This window comes from Amphiprion ocellaris, chromosome 15 (assembly GCF_022539595.1).
Source record: "Amphiprion ocellaris isolate individual 3 ecotype Okinawa chromosome 15, ASM2253959v1, whole genome shotgun sequence".
NCBI classification, from domain to species: domain Eukaryota; kingdom Metazoa; phylum Chordata; class Actinopteri; family Pomacentridae; genus Amphiprion; species Amphiprion ocellaris.
In genome coordinates, this window is record NC_072780.1 from 13157368 (window position 1) to 13173913 (window position 16546).

Below are 16546 nucleotides of genomic sequence, written 5' to 3' on the forward strand. Positions count from 1 at the left end.
AATTTTTATGTGAATGTTCTTAAGAAACATTTTTAACATTTCTTTTTTTCCACCAAAAAATGTTCAAAGATTTCCCAAAAATGTTGAAAATGTGGACATCAGAAGTTTCACTTTGAATATATATATATTTTCCACATTTTCAAACTTTAAAATGGGTCAATTTTGACCTGCAGGACAACACAAGGGTTAAAACTCCTCCTACCTTGCTAGCTTTTTTTTCCTTCGGCATTATTTTTTTTTATTCTATTTACACTATCTAAATGCACCTTGTGTTCATTGCTATTGCCACTGTGGTTACTGCATCAGCTGATGACAGCAACAGATGCTCTACCGCTGCTTGAATTGCCTCTCTGCAGAATGCCAATGAACTGATTCGGATTCAGAGCTGGTATTAATGTTTGATGGGGGCTGATTCTCCTCGACCCTCCTTACTGTTGCAAGCAGAGAACTAGGCTTAGTAATTGGAACAATGAATCCTGGGGTGGAATTGATTGTGTTGTGCCACAGCAGTTTGCCTATGGGAAACAGGGCATTGATCCAAGGTCTCTGATTTATGGCCATTTGAGTGGCTTGCCGCATGGGCGACTGAGTGGCACACATTTCACCTGCGAACATATTTTCCCAGGTCCAGCCCTGGACCGGGCCCGTGCTGCAGATGTTTATGGGTCCATATTAGTATCAGTGTGCTTACACACTGACAGGGGCACACGTTGGTGAGTAAATACTGTCAGTACAGAGAATATACAGTATATATTGTGTTTGAGAATAGATTGGATGAGGCCTGGACAATTTAAACTGGAGATGCATTAAGGTTGGGCAGAGAATTCTATTCATTACATTAATTTTTATCTGTGCATGAAGTCAGCGCTGCATGTGGACTAAGAAAAATCAATTTAAAAAAACAGTGTATATAAGCATATGTAAACTGCAAACTGCAATGTTTCACTGGAAAAAAATCTTGTTTGCACTGCAGACTGAGCAAAAATATTGTAACTTCAACAGCAATAATGGTATGATGACATATCTCAAACAAGTCTCAAGTTTGCAAGTTGAGTTTTAGAATGTATCCAGCCCTGACCATGACTGCTTGCAGCAATTTGTATTGAAACAGAAAATTACTCTCGCAAAGTTCCACAATTTTTAAAATCCCATTTGCCAATGAATTTGGGAAACTGCAGTTCTCTTTGCATCATTTTGTGAAATAATGAATCAGATTCTCACTTTTGAAAACTCACGTGTTCTTGCTTTCAAGGAAATGATGAGTGACATAGCTTGATGCCTACTTTTAAACAGAATACATGTCATCTTCAGAATAGCATTAATGTAAACTTACTATCCACAGGCACTGCTACTCTGTACTCTTCACCTCTGCAGGACTTCATCACCACCTGTGCAAAGCGAACAAACACCCTGAGGACACCAGACCTCCAGGGTCTGATGTGCTGCAGTTAGTTTGTGGTGATTTGATTAACTCCAGATTTTCTTCAAGATATAGAGTAAAAGCAGAAATCCTTAGACCCTTTAATAGCAACTTCAAAGAAGAGCTTGACATTTTGCCATACATGACCATTTGTTTTCTAGTTGACATTTAAACTAAAGCTGAAGGAGATAGAAATCAGGAAAAGAAAAAAAAAAAAAACCCCAGCCAACCAAAGTGTGGAATTTACAGCCCTTTTCATGTAGTTTTCCCCTCTCTGTCATTAGCCCCTTTCCCCAGATAAGGATAAGAACATGCATTTGCTTTAAACATGCAAAAATAATCAAGTCTTTTTTATGCATTGGACAGAGGCTGGCAAATAGCTTAGTTCATTATGCTAAGCTAAACTAAGTGAACACCTGCTGACTGCAGCTACACATTTAGCTGACAGAGTGGTATGGCTCTCATTTAATGCTCTGAAAAGCAAATAATTCCAAGACATTTGGATTTCTCCATCTCTGTTAAACGGAAGGTCAGACTGCAGCTTTATTTGTGCTTTTTTGTTCTTTACCAGCGCCCAAGAGAAATAACTGAGCCATTAGCACAGTGTTTATGTGCTAAAATACTCCACTAGTTTCATTAGAGGCTAACAGTGAGTGCTTAGCAGGTAGTGTCCAATTAGAGCTTCTTCTTCTTCTTTTTAAAAAATAATTAAGTCATATTACTGGTGAACCAAAACAAGTTGTACAGGTAAACAGTTAGCTTAAACTTACTACGTTTTTGAAACACACTAAAATATAATTTATAGTCACATTAATGCTAATAGTCCATTGGTGCGCTTTTGAGTCTTTGGAGGCAGGAAATAGGGTTTTTTTTTTAAACTAAGGGGTAAGGATCTCATTTAACGCTCTGAAAAGCGGCCAACTCCTGCAGAGTAGTGTAGTGGTTAGCACTTTCGCCTTGCAGTGAGAAGATCCCTGGTTCGCGTCCCGGCTTTCCCGGGATCTTTCTGCATGGAGTTTGCATGTTCTCCCTGTGCATGCGTGGGTTTTCTCCGGGTACTCCGGCTTCCTCCCACAGTCCAAAAATATGCTGAGGTTAATTGATCATTCTAAATTGCCTGTAGGTGTGAATGTGAGAGTGATTGTTTGTCTCTGTATGTAGCCCTGCGACAGACTGGTGACCTGTCTAGGGTGTCCCCTGCTTTCACCTAAGTCAGCTGGGATAGACTCCAGCCTCCCCGCGACCCTAATGAGGATCAAGCGGTGTATAGATAATGGATGGATGGATGGATGGAAAAGCGGCCAACTCCAAAACATTCTGGCTCCTTCATCTCCATTCGATGCAAAGGGTCACAGTTAGTTTCTTTCATGCTTCCCTCACACAGCCACACGTAGTCGCTGTTTGCCGGCCTGCTCAGCTACCAGGCCGGCTTGTGATCCATCTCTCCACTCCTCTCATCTCCTCTTCCTCCCTCCTTCCTCTCACCACAGCAGCGCGTCTCTCACCGCGCCTTGGATGCCGTGTGACCAGCAGCGCCGAGCGCAGAAACCGTCCGAGCAAAAAACCGCCCGTCCGCACAGCAGCACCGCAATAATAAAACCCAAACGATGACATTCATACAGAAACGACAGGAGCAAACATTTATTTGACAACCTACGACCCCCACACCTTGCCTTCGTCGCTACTCGCTGTAAGCGGTAAGTGCAACCGATTCCTTTTTAATTGCAGGACTCAGTTTCCGCACAGGGCAATGATAGTGCCAAAGGACTGACATTCGGGATAATGCAATTAATATCCGAGGAGATGATCAGTGATGAGAGGAGCATTGCACAGATGTATGAATTTCTCTTTAATGTTGCAACGTGCACGCTTATTGTGGAAGTAAAAATGTGCTTAGATTGGATGATTAGCACCAGCTGGGATGACTTCCTCGTTTATATTCACACCTTTGCAGCACTGTTAAGGTAACAACGCCTGGATGCACTTACAGCTCCCAAGGTTCATGCCTTCTTTTACTTCAGTCAATCGCATTAACAGTTTAAAAGGATTGATATGGTCATACGCGATAGACAAGATAATGCACATTAAACCTGTAGTAGGGATTGTAATGTGACCTAAATACCCACAGATGTAATTCTATTGCCTCAGTGTTTCTAGTTGTCAATGTTTGGACGTTTAAATGCAGGGATTTCTGACACTTGCTTAAGAAAAGTGGGGCTAATGGTCTGTATTGATTCAGCCATGCAGGGAGAGTTTAGGCATGTCAGAGGTCAGCCGTTAGGGGTGGGCGGATCGATCCAAATATCAATAATGTCGATACCAGCATTAGTATTGATGTTGAATGATACCAGTGCAACAATATCGATACTTTAGTTTCAATTTCTGTCCTGTATGTCTGCACTCGTGCGGCTTCAACAGACAGCGATGACTAAAAGATCATATTTAACATTACAAAAGTAACTGTGCAAAAAAAAAAAAAAAAAACCTTAAAGCTTTTAAAGCATCTTAACCCTCCCATTGTCCTCATTTATGGACACCAAAAATATTGTTTCCTTGTCTGAAAAAAAATCCAAAAATTCAGCGAAAGAATTCCCAAATTTTAGAAAATTTGCAAAACCTTCTGGAAGAAAATTCCAATAATTCCTTAAAAATTTCCCTTAAAAATTTTATTTAAAAAAAAAAAAAAAAAAATCCCTCAAATTTGGCAAGAAAATTCTTGTAAATATTTTCAAAAAATGAGTAAAAATCTTCCAAAAAAAATTCTAGAAATATCTAGTGATTACATATATATCAGTAAAACTTCTATTTTCTTTAAGAACATTCAGAAAAAAAATCAACCAAAATCCAGCGAAATTCGCTGGATTTTGGTTGATTTTTTTTCTGAATGTTCTTAAAGAAACATTTTTTTTATATTTCCTTTTTTTAAACAAAAAAATGTTCAAAGATTTCCCAAAAATGTTGACAATGTGGACCCAAATCAGAAGTTTCACTGTGAAAATCTATTTTTTCCCCCCAATTTTCAAACTTTAAAACCGGTCAATTTGACCCACAGGACGACACGAGGGTTAAAAGAGCATTTCCTATTTCAGTGACACAAGTATTGCACAAATGTCAACCAAACTGTCAAAAATGATTTAAGGAGGTTATCCCTCACACTGAGATTTCATCGGCAAACATTCTTCCTGGTCTGCAGTCTGGAGTATCGGTATCTATCGGCGATACTGGCCCTGTATTTACTCAGTATCGGATCGATACCAAATCTTGCAGTATCGCACACCACTATCAGCCGTGCACCTCTGTTGGTGATCTGGGGGAGGAAGATTGCACTGGGTCAAACACATAAAGGTGTCTCAGGATAAGTGAGCAATGCCCTGCTTACCCCTATTCGATTGTGTTTATTTGAGCGCATGTGACAGTAAAGGGAGGAGGGATAGGGAGCCTATGCAAGAGAATGAAGCACATTTTAAGATGCATGTCCTCTGCCGGCGCTCAGGCCAGGCCAAGTGCATGCTGAGGTGTGAGATTGTATCAGATGGTCGCATGTATGCACACACAAACATAGCCATGTCCTGATCTCGCAGCTCAGACTGTGTTCACCACCTGTGGATGGAAACAGAACGCACCAGGTGACTTTCTCTCAGTCTTCCTAGAAAAACACAAGAGTCTGAAAGCTGTTTGATACTTGTCACACCTGTAATTGTTAGTGTTAAGCACAGAGTGTGAAGCACTGAGTAAGTGCAGTAACTGGTGCTGAAGGAGTGGGCCCTTCTTGGCCCGTTTTAAGGAGAAAGAGAATAATTATCCGTGTGCTTAACTCTGGAAATCCTCGCCAGACTCAGACTTGAGCCTTTGAATAATCCATTGAGACAGGACTGAGACAGTAAAAGCTGAAAAGTGACTCAAGCTTGTACTGTAGAAAAGCTATGCGCCTATACCTCCATTTAGGATGGAAATGCAGAAGCCGTTTTCCACAAATTCTGCGTTCAATACCCGTACGAAAGAATCATCATCCCATTTCACATCTGCCATACAGCTGTCACATAGCTCTCATGTCTGTTTATTGAAGTATTCATGTGCTAGTGTTAGTGTGTGAGTTTTACCCCACATTTGACTGGTGATCCAAGTGGCTTTGAGATGTGATGCCTACAAGTCAGGGGCATACAAAACCACTCTCGAGTGAAATATTTACTTCGGCGAAATATATAGTATGTGCATGAGTTTGAGTCTGAGTAGTGGGGAGAGATGCATCACATAGTATCAGATAAGCTGGCTTCTCAAAAGGCCAGCCTGACTGTTGGGCACTGGATTATCTTTCATCAAAGCGCCTCGGCCCACATGCACATACATGCATGCACGCACACTATTCAAAATTGATAGCTGGAAAGGGCAAAGGCAACGTCTAGTGCAACACGCACACACACACTCACGCTCATAAATGCACTGACACATCTGACCACACTTCAGATCTGTAGCTGCCCGCTGCTGGTTCTGGTGCTCTTTGAAATGAAAATCAAATGAAAACAACCAAGGGGCAGAGCAGACACTTATCATAGTAATGAAGAAGCATCCGTGTGTGCATCCGGGTGCATCTCTGTGTGCGTGCTGTTGCACCGTATGTCGCTGTGTGTACTTGTGGACACCCATCTGTAAGGCACAATTCACTGGCCAACTGGTATGCATCATCAAAGAGAGTGGGTGTGATTGGTTGACAATAAATGGTCGGTCGGTATCGCTCCTCACCTCCCACTTCAAAATGAACTTGCTAATGAGACACTGTGGTCTATTTTGCACACTAAGACTGCACAGTGAAGGCCAAAATGATAACGAAGACTGTTTTTCTCAAACTTCATTTCATTCATTCATTCGTTCATTGATTGTTGGGTTAAAATATTTGTATTGCACTTTCACATTTAAATAAACTGTGCTGCTTTCACTTCACCCATGTTTCGCAACAATAACCCTAACCCTTAGCTAAAATAAAGCTCTTCTTCACCTTAATTAAGTGTACTTTCTAGAGGCAAAATCTAAATGAAATTGTACCCAAAACGCCTCACCGTGCCTTACTTACTGAACATCTGCTTATAGACAGACACTACAATTTACCAACATTCTCTAGAGATGTTAGCTAGGTGGCCCTGCACAGAGAAGCCTCTAGTCTCCTGAGTTTCTACAATGCAACTCAGGCAGGAGCGTGATCAGAAGTTACTAGTAAAGAGACAAAAAAGGCTTTCTAATGAAAGATTTAAACCAAGTGATTTCAGCTATAAGGGACTGTTTTTTTTGAGCCCTGTTTTTTTTTTTTGTGTGTGTGTGTGTGTGTGTGTGTGTGTGTGTGTGTGTGTGTGTGTGTGTGTGTGTGTGTGTGTGTGTGTGTGGAGTTTTCTATGAAGGGAGCTCGCATTTTCAACATCAATATTACTGTGGATCTTACTCATTTAATTATTGGAAGCCGAAATCACGATCCTAATTCACATTTGATTAATTTCGTAGCGCTATCTCACGCTGAAGCTCATTGAGAAGAGGTCAACCACTATGGATGTTAGGTTTGGGCAGTGTTAAGATTTTACAGTACACTAAGAGAGTTAATAATCCCAAAGATATTCAATGCGGTGAAAAATACAGACGTTACTTATTTTGTCAAGTGGATATGGAGATGCTGCATTGTATTGCACAGTAGCACCACCTGAGGTCAGTCTGTGTTGGTGGAGCAGGCAGCTGAGCTGAGAAGGATGATGCTTAAGAGTGTGTCGCCAAACGGTTTGAAGTGTTTTTGATTAGCCCCACTGATAGAGATGAACCAGCCAACGCAGATGGAGCTGCATGTGTTAGTGATAAGCAGGTCAAGGTTTTTTTAACACCTGCAACCATCCGGTCTGATATGATAGCCAACCAATTTGCAAAAATATGCGTTAATCAACCGCCTGCAAACCCCCATTTCAGGACCCCTTAGTCATAAGTATGACATTCTAGTTCTATAATTTTATTTTGATTGACAGCTAGGGCAGGAGGTGACCAGGTGTGTGACTGTATGTTTTAAAGAGACAGTGACAGAGAACAAGGATGGGAAGGTGGACACATTTCTGCAAGTTATTTATAACTTAGTCAAAATGCTGCTTTGCCACGTTTTGACCTGACTCGCCCGAACCTGTGATATTTTCTTTTAAGCTTAGCCGAACTCTCACGACCCGTGGCATATAACTCAACCTGCACATCACTAGCGTGTACTGTTTCTGTTTGCCTCAAGAAACCTGTGGCTGTGCTCGCTGCATATTCTCCAGCCACAGCCATTAAACCTACGACGGGCCTACACCTGCCAACCAAAGCTTCCATTTTTCTACATCACTAAAGTAGAATAAGAGCACAGCCAAAAACGGAAAATGTGCATGTTGCGGGGTCCTCTAGCATTAGTAGAAGATTGGTAGTTATTGTCATAACTACTACAATAACTCTTATCAACAGAAGCATAGGTTTTACATTTTTTTGAATACCAATGGCATCATTTATGGTACACGCCACTGAAATGCCAGGAAGGTATGAAAAAATAGCTACTGCCCAAGCCTAATGGATGTGGACGTTGTTTTTGACCTATATATTTGTAATTTTCAGTAGACATTGTCAGCTGAATGTCAATGTACTTCTTCTAGGGGATGCAACAGCAGTTCTTAAAAAAAATCAATTTCACTCAGCACCTGATATGTGCTTAAGGCTGCTGCAGGGTCAGCAGACGTGACCCTCATTCTGTGCATGTGAGCTACTTGCTTGCTAATTTGCCACCTTTTCAAATTACATTTCCATCAAAATAATGAAAGTGTTGTGGTCCTTGACAGTTTAATGTTTTTCAGAGTGGACTGTGTAATGAGTAATAATTTACTGTTGCCGTCCTCAAAGATATACAGCATTAATTCTGACTTTAGATAACATAACTGAAAAAGCCCTACATGAATGCATTTGTAGATAATAAAAGCCTTAAAATACAGTAATATAGACTAGCTACTACCCTATTGTGTGAAGAGACCGCTATCAGTCAGACAGATCAGAAAACCAAGCAACTAACTCAAAAATTAGGTCACGTATAAAAGGGAGTACGGAGAGAAATAGACTAAAAGCTTGTGATAGAAGTCTTAAAAACATAAGCGAGGAGAGAGATAAATATACCACTCTTAGCTTGTCCTCCCTCAGGATTTGACTATGTTCCCTTCCAGAGGTTTAGCAGTAAATAAGACAGAGAGGTGTGCTCTGGTTGACCCTGGCAGCCCCCACACACCACACAAAACAGCCCATGCATTCTAAGCTGGGACTTTGACGTGGTAAGTGGGGTGAGATGTTATGCGCTACTTCGCCTCAGGCCGACTACCAGTCTCCCAGGTGGGATGGAGGGGTGGGGTCGGGGGCGGCTGAAGGGTGGTGAGAGAGATGACACTGACCACATTAGTCACCAGAGAAAGCAGGCCATGAGTCAGGAAAGCTCCCAGTCTCATCCATCACGCCCCTCTTAACCCACTTTCCTTCCAGCCCAGCCACTCTGACTTCTTTTTATTTTTCTATTTTGTGCTAGCTCTCTATCCCCCTGCTGCTGACAGAGTAACTTTGCTGTCCTTCCTTTTGATGGTGATGAAAAGGAGAAGAGGGCGCAAAGAGAATGGTTCAGTGCCGGACGGATTGCAGGTTGCAGCGGGAGATGAAAGTGAAAAGAGATTTAAGGTCAACCTTTGTAGCGCAGGAAGGAAAATAGTTAACAAATGGACGGGCTTTCACCAAATAGTGTTTACAGTGAATGGAGCTATTAAAGGGAGTCTGTTTATTCTGTGTCACTGCAGGGAGATAAAGACGATAACGTAGTGATATAGTGTGTCTCATTTTCACACCAGATTCCCCATAGCGGTGTGTAGAGAGAAACCCTGTGAGCTGGTGAGATGTCTGGGGTGACAAGTGATGATATGAGAGAGATCTCACTTCTCCAAAAGGCTGCTGGCTCTAATCCGGGAGAAGTTATTTGATTGATTGCTGCAAGGAAAACATAATACTGCTAGGTCAGCTATGGAGGGATTAGCCTGGAAAATAGGAGACACTGGGGATGATAAATGAACATCTGAAACAATATAGGGGAGCGATATAATGTTTGTCAGTGCGGCTTAATGTCAGCGTTTAGCTTGTATGTGTGTGACTTTTTAAAATTGGTCCTTTGTTAACATTGTAATCAACATTAGCATTCTAGTGTTTTTATTTATGTAAAATGTGTGTTCTATTTCTAAAATATTAACATGAAACTCAGCACACTAATAGGTGTAATCTCCCTACAAATGTAGTTGATCATATGATTGGTTGAGTATGTGGTTTCCTGGATACAAAGCCTGTCACTTCAGCTGAACTTATGAACCTCTGCATCTTATATTTTGCTATGATTTTATGAGTTGTGATTCCAAGTGGTCTGTTGTATCTCCGCTGCTTTGACACTTCTTTCAGCATGTTGTTGTTAGTCATGTAACACTCACTTTTTATTTGGCTTTGCTTTTTTGATTTTTTTTTAAATTCATGTTTTTTCTACTTTTGAGTGTTTACTGTTCTGCACCAAGACAGTAAGTCAAATTCTATGATGTGAAAACCTACTTCGCCATAAAATTGGTCTGATTCTTTGACCTCCATGTTGTCCTCTGTTTACAAAAAAGTTATTCCTCTGCGATGCTTAATGCGTCCACTGAGTGTCTTCTTAAGTGTCTGACATCAATAGCCTTTTTGCTTAGTTCTTGGAGTGGGAAAGTTTGGATAACGCTGTTGCTGTCTTGGAGGTCCACTGTGAGCTGAAGGTAGTCGTCTACTGACATCAGCTGGAGTCCAAGGAGTCTGTTGATGGGTTGAGATACTCACTGGAGAGGCATCTATATGCCATCGAGGACTTCCACACCAGTGACCAGACCAGCCTGCATGTGGGAAACATAAAACAAGCAAGGCTAGGGCGAACTGGTGAGCAGCAGCTGAACTTTCAAATCAAGATACTTACTTTTAACACCTATAATGATGCAAACTGACAGATTCCTCTGAAATGCACGATATTTACCAAATTAACATGGTTCACAGTGACAGTTTTAAACAACACATCTTAACCCTAACAATTTACAAGCGATGGGTTGGTTTTTTAAGCCACAGAGAAATCCAAATGCTCAAATACTCCCAAATACCTCCCCATTAGCTGTAACTAGGATTGCTGACTCTAAACAGGTAAGGCAACTTTAGGTTTGCATTCAGTTAAGTATTATCATAAATTCAGTTTCAATGACAAATGGTTTTAAATTGAAAAAATATTTAGAGTTGATATTTGTCATGATATTTACCTTATAAGACATAATGCTAATTATCTGTTTACTGCTGCATCACTGGTCACAGATGTTTGCTCTACTAAAACAACTTCTAAACAACCCCAGACAGGCTAATTTGACCTATAACTGAAGCTCTGATACAGAAAATGTAAACCTTTGCTTTCCTGCCACGGCTGATTCAACATGATTCAGCTGGTTTGTGTGAAAACATGGTGTGACGGATTGAATTTATGTCTGCTGTCACGAGGTGATGTAGAGGGAATGACTCAATGACTCACCTCATTAAAGATTTTATTGGATAAAAATTTGATTGGGCCAATGGGAAAGGCAGAGCGAAAGCTCCTTCTGAATTTTTTTGTTAATTTCATGGCTGTTAACGTTTGATTCAGATTTGCGTCTCTGTGCACCAGGCATAATATTGCTCTGTAAAGTGTGAAATGGGAAATTTGTGAATATTTAATGGCACTGTGACTGTATCTGGTCAGTTTGTTTCTGATACCATGCACTCTTTTAGCCAACGTGAGGCTGCAGAAATCAAATCTGTGTCAGAGCTGCGAGTTTCACATAAGATTTGGATGTTAATTCAAGTCCAGCAGCCAAGACATGAATGTCAACGCCCTCTGCCATTCAATATTTTGGCTCTGTCATCTGCCACGCTCTGGCACGTACATTCAGTACAGCATATGTGTGTTTGCACTATGCTGGGTTTCTCTGTGTGTGATTTTGTGTGTGTGATCCATTTGGCTCTCAGTCTTCCCACAACCTGGCACTCTTGCTCTCCTCTCTGTGTGTAGCTGTAAAACCAGCCTTCTGTTTTCTCGCCTTAAGAGACCCCTTATGATCAGAGAGATACATGAGACGCACAGACACACACACACACACACACACACACACACAGCACCAGGCCAAACACAATGGCAGCAAATACAGTATCATAACCTGGGAAGTTTCCATGGTAGCCTCAACAGGACGTGCGTTGCAGCTCCTGCCTGCCCTTGTGCACTGCCGGTATGAATGTTCATCATGAACTTCTTTATGTTTCCAGCTGTTCTTTAACTCTTGCACATATGGCTTGTTTCATAGACACAGCATGACATACAGTGTAATCTGATCAGGACATGCAGATTCATAAATGCTGTAGAGATAATATGCCTTAACCACTTTAATCTAATTTGCATGTCTTGATTCTCTTCACTGTGCATGCTGAGATTGTCTCATCACCGAGGAGGGTTTTTAAGATGTGACGGATCATTTTCAACATTATTGTGTTTAATGTGTACAGTAATATATCCTATAGTTGAAAATGTTGTGCTGTTTACCATAAGTGGGAGAAATTAAGCTTCCTAGATTAATTGAAAAAAATCTTTCAGTCAGCTTAGTATTTTTTCAAATTAAAACACAAAAGCCCCTCATGGCTAACACCTTACATTCCAGTAACAGGAGGTTAAAAGGTGTTGTTTGTAATTTGAATGTCGGATGACATTTCACTGAAATTAAGTGACCAACACAACATTCCTAATTGATAGAAGTGTTGATTTAGTTGTGATTCAGCTGCGTTTACGCTTTCCTGTCCCATGTGTGAAATTGAGCTCACTGTAGCCAAAAATAATTGGCAAAGAAGCATCAAAACAGGCTCATCAACAGCAAACACAAAAGCATTAGGAACAAAAACAAAGACTAACTCGGAATCATAAAAGCAGTAACTAAATGGAAGGTGTATTTAACTGTTTATTGGTTCAAATTTATGTTGATGTATGTGAGTCACCTGATGATCCTCTCAGACCTACAGTAAGTCTTTACCATCTACTTGGCCGCTAAATTGTAGGTTAATTAACTTTGCAGCAGAGGCTGCGTGGTCTGCATACTAGAGAGCAACTTAAAGAGACCATTAATGGATTGCTCAGCCATATCTAATTACAAGGTTGTGGCATTTGCGTTTATGGGAGAAACTGAAGAGAGAGATCAGATTTTCACTCCGCTTCTCTGCACCAGATTCAAAGCCGAGTTACACTGACTGCAGACGATCATGCTTGGTTGAATCACATTGATATTCATGTTTTTTTTTTTTTTGGTCTTTTGCACTGTTTTGTACTGTTGGTGTGAATTTCAGCGTTTGAGGACTAAGCATTCAAAGTGTCTATCATTTGTGGAGAATTTGCAGTTTCCCCCCCTCCCAACTTAATCTGTGGAATTAAGGCCGGCTGATACAGCTGAACATTTTATAAAAAGTGTCATTTTTAGTCGATATTGATCATTGGTGACAATCTTTAATGAACTATTCTTTAATATCAAGTCAGAGTAAAAAGGTTTCATTTGAATTTAAACACTTGTGCCCATTGATCCAGGTGCACAAGTAATTATTTTAACCCTTTGATGCACAACATGGGACAAAAATGACCCATATTCGATGGAAAATTGGTACCCATGTTGTGCATCAAAGGGTTAATGTAATGTTAATATGAGTGAAGGTATGAAACATTCTATCATGCATTGTCTTATTGCTATTGATGAAAACATCCATCAACTGTGAATATCGCGCTTAGTGTTTTTGCCCAGGTCATTGTGAATTGTTTGTGTAAATTGTTAAATTGTTAGATAGTTCTGCAGTTTAGGAAATGTGTCTTCATATTGAAAGTTAATGGAAAAAATCATCACCATCCTGCTATCTGGCTGTTGAAAACATTCAAGGATTCAAAGGCTTTATTGTCACGTGTAGCAATGACCAGTTATCAATGCGATTACATCCTTATATCTCTGCTTCTGTTCCTAGTCTGTTCCTTAAACTATTTACAGAATGCAGTCATTCAGACACTCATCACCCACATTCACTCATACATATCAACATGAAGCTACAGCTTGCAGCCAGTTAGCTTAGAACAGTGAATGGAGATAAGGAGCAACAGCTACCCTGGCTCTTGACAGACGTAAAAAAAAAAACCCCATCATCCTCAACCTCTAAATCTCAGTACATAACCTTTCCTGTATGTGTGTTTCAAATAGCATACATACAAATTAAGAGGTTGAATCTTAAATAACTGGGGTCGTGTTGGGTGACGACGAGTCGAATCGAGGTGTGGAGGAGGAGCTGAGAGCCACCAGAGTGGGTGGAGGGGGCGGTTTGCTGACGGGAGGAGAAATAAATGAGCTCTGAGATGAGAAGTTAGAGAGCACAGAGACATATGGTGAGGGAGCTGTCTGGCACGAAGACGAAGATAGATGAGCTCCATGGCCGCCTTTAGGTCCAGCAAAACACTGTACGGGGACAGGTACATGGTGGCATGTTCAACAGTGACACCGTAGATGTTAGAGATTGAAAGATGCAGAGAATGCAATGTGGGTTTGGGATTTTTTTTGTAAATTCAGCCATTATTCTTATATGCCATAACTAACAGAGTGAGCGCAGAAGGGATAGAGTATGTAATTTATCTTTAATATTGACATGGCTGGTATGTGCCCCACTTTAAATACAATCTTCTTTTTTTCTGTGACTTGATTTATAGGCTGTGGAGTTCTCACAACTGTGTGCCACTCAATAAGACACACACAGATTGGGAAATTGCACTGCTTGGGTTTAGAGCTCTGGACACGTGAGTAAGTAGCTCTTGTGGTGTTAGGGGTTTTTTTTTTTCTGCAGCAAATAGGCCGTTTATCAGTGTTTTCAAATGATTAATTCATAGTGTTTTCTGATCGTCCACCTCTGTGGTTAAGATATGATCGATTAAGAATGCAGAAAGGCAGGAAACCGTTGCCTTGGATGTCAGAGCCAGTTAGTCTGTATGTAGTGCTCTGCTTGCAAATTGCAAACATAATTTTCACAACTTTTGATCAAATAACCAATGCAGTCATCTTTCTATTGAATCACATTTTGGGGCAAGAAGTAGATATGAAGATTGATACTACCTTAAGATCTGCACAGTGATCGAGAAGCTGGAGCCACAACATGTTTAGCATAGCTTAGCATACTTTAATGATGGGAATCTGCTTGCCCATATTTGTCTCTTTATTTTCATCTTAAGAAGCTAAAAAGAGTATTTTGACTTTTTTTTTCAAATAATAACCTTAATGATCGGTTATTATTAATTGATAGTTAATTTAATATATAGTTGACAAATAATCTTTTACTGAATAATTGTTATAGCTTTACCTCTACTAAAGAAATACAAAAGGATTCATTTTTCTATAATCTATACAAAAAAAAAAATAAAAATCAAATGAACAAATAATTTTTTTTGGCGTTTTCGCCACTATTAAACAGTGGGCAGTATATTGACAGATGGAAATGAGAGGAGATAGAGGGATGTATGCTATGCAGCAAAAGTTACAACTAATTGTGGGGGTAGTGGTTGGCTCGGTTGCCAGGCAACCACTGAAGACAACCAGAAGTGCTGGTCGGCGGATTTTGTTACCTATAGAGTGAGACAGGGTGGTTGCTTCTGCAGCTTCCAGTCTTTTTGCAGCGCTAAGCTAACTGTCTCTTGGCTCTGTCTTCAAGGTAGAGTGAGAAAGTGCAGAAAATGTTGACCTGTTCCTTTACTGGATGAATCTCTATCCAAACAGTGAAGCGTTTTCTCTGTGGATATGAGACAAACATAGTTACCACTTTCAGTTGTCAGTATAGATGTCCTGTGGGCCAAACACATAGACAGTACACTATATACAGTGCACTTTAGTTCAGCCTCTGTCACATTAGAGCATGTCTTATATAAAGAATCTTGTCATTAAGAGAAAAGGAGGGATGAATGCATGTCTCACTTGTTGTCACTATCAATGTCATACATTCCTCCTTCTCCTCTTGCTTTCACTCCATTATTTCTCACAGATCAGGCCACCGCTGCCCACAGTGTCCATTCATTATGAAGCATCTCCTCCTCCCATGTTTCTCTCCCAGTCCTTCCTCTTCCCTAACTCGTTCCTCCCTGTTCTCATGCCTCTCTGTGAGCGGAGTTATTCTTTTCATCACCATTCTCTTGCAGCCTTCTCCATGCCTCTCCTATCCTCATTTTCTCCTGCTCTGCTCGCTGTGTGTTCAAAGCACAGAGGCCCCCCCAGAGAGCCAGAGAAGACTGCACATGGGCTGGAATGGAAAAGAGGGAGGAGAGGAAAACAAGGATGTATATGCTCACCTGGACTTCTGCTTGCAAGCCCCTGTACTTCCTCTTTTTCCCCCCTTTCTTTCCTTTTGAATACCTTTTCCAGTCATGATAAATGTCACCGCTACAGCTGTAAACTTTACAAAGCATTGCAGTCGTTCTCCTCCTCCTCGGCTTATTATTCTAAGTTTCATTACAAAATGTCAAAATCTGCCCTTTGCTACATCAGTTCATCGTTCCTCAATAGCACCCGCTTCGGCTATTCTGGTAAATGCATTCCTGCAAATCTGCCGGTCAGCAAAGTTTTTTGGGCTCTAAGCGTCGTGGCTGTGGTGGCGTGACAGAGCAGAACTGTGATGATGATTTACAGAGACAACTGAAGCACAGTGCCTTTGCATTTGCGTTTTCTGTTCCGAGGATGTGTTGAGTGCAAATTCATTGTACTGTATATACATTATTTATGCTTCCCAGTGATGGGAATGTTTTAGTAGCACAAACACATGTGCACCATTCCCTTTGATTACTGACTGAACTGATGTATTTTATCCAAGCTTGTGGGATGGCTCTAGAGACTGAAACTGCAGCTGGTTGTTTGGAAACAACTATTGGATGGATTACCATGAAGATTTGTGCTGATATTTGTATCTCTCAGATGATGAATCGTATTTAAGGTGCATGGTTGTTTCCAAAATCTGAATTATGTCTGAATGTTAAAACATGCT

At 40.7% G+C, this 16546-nt stretch overlaps 1 protein-coding gene across 2 annotated transcripts in view; it reads left to right on the forward strand.

Annotated features, from left to right (window-relative positions):
• The first annotated feature begins 2891 nt into the window (after positions 1–2891).
• rims3 (regulating synaptic membrane exocytosis 3) overlaps positions 2892–16546 on the forward strand; it is a 48585-nt gene continuing 34930 nt past the window's right edge. The window contains exons 1-2 of one of the 2 annotated variants that reach the window (XM_055017768.1): positions 2892–3117; positions 14235–14325. The gene's annotated coding sequence lies outside the window, so the exon portion shown is untranslated. The remainder of the gene's footprint in view (positions 3118–14234; positions 14326–16546) is intronic. The other variant, XM_023272936.3, reaches the window with a different exon arrangement.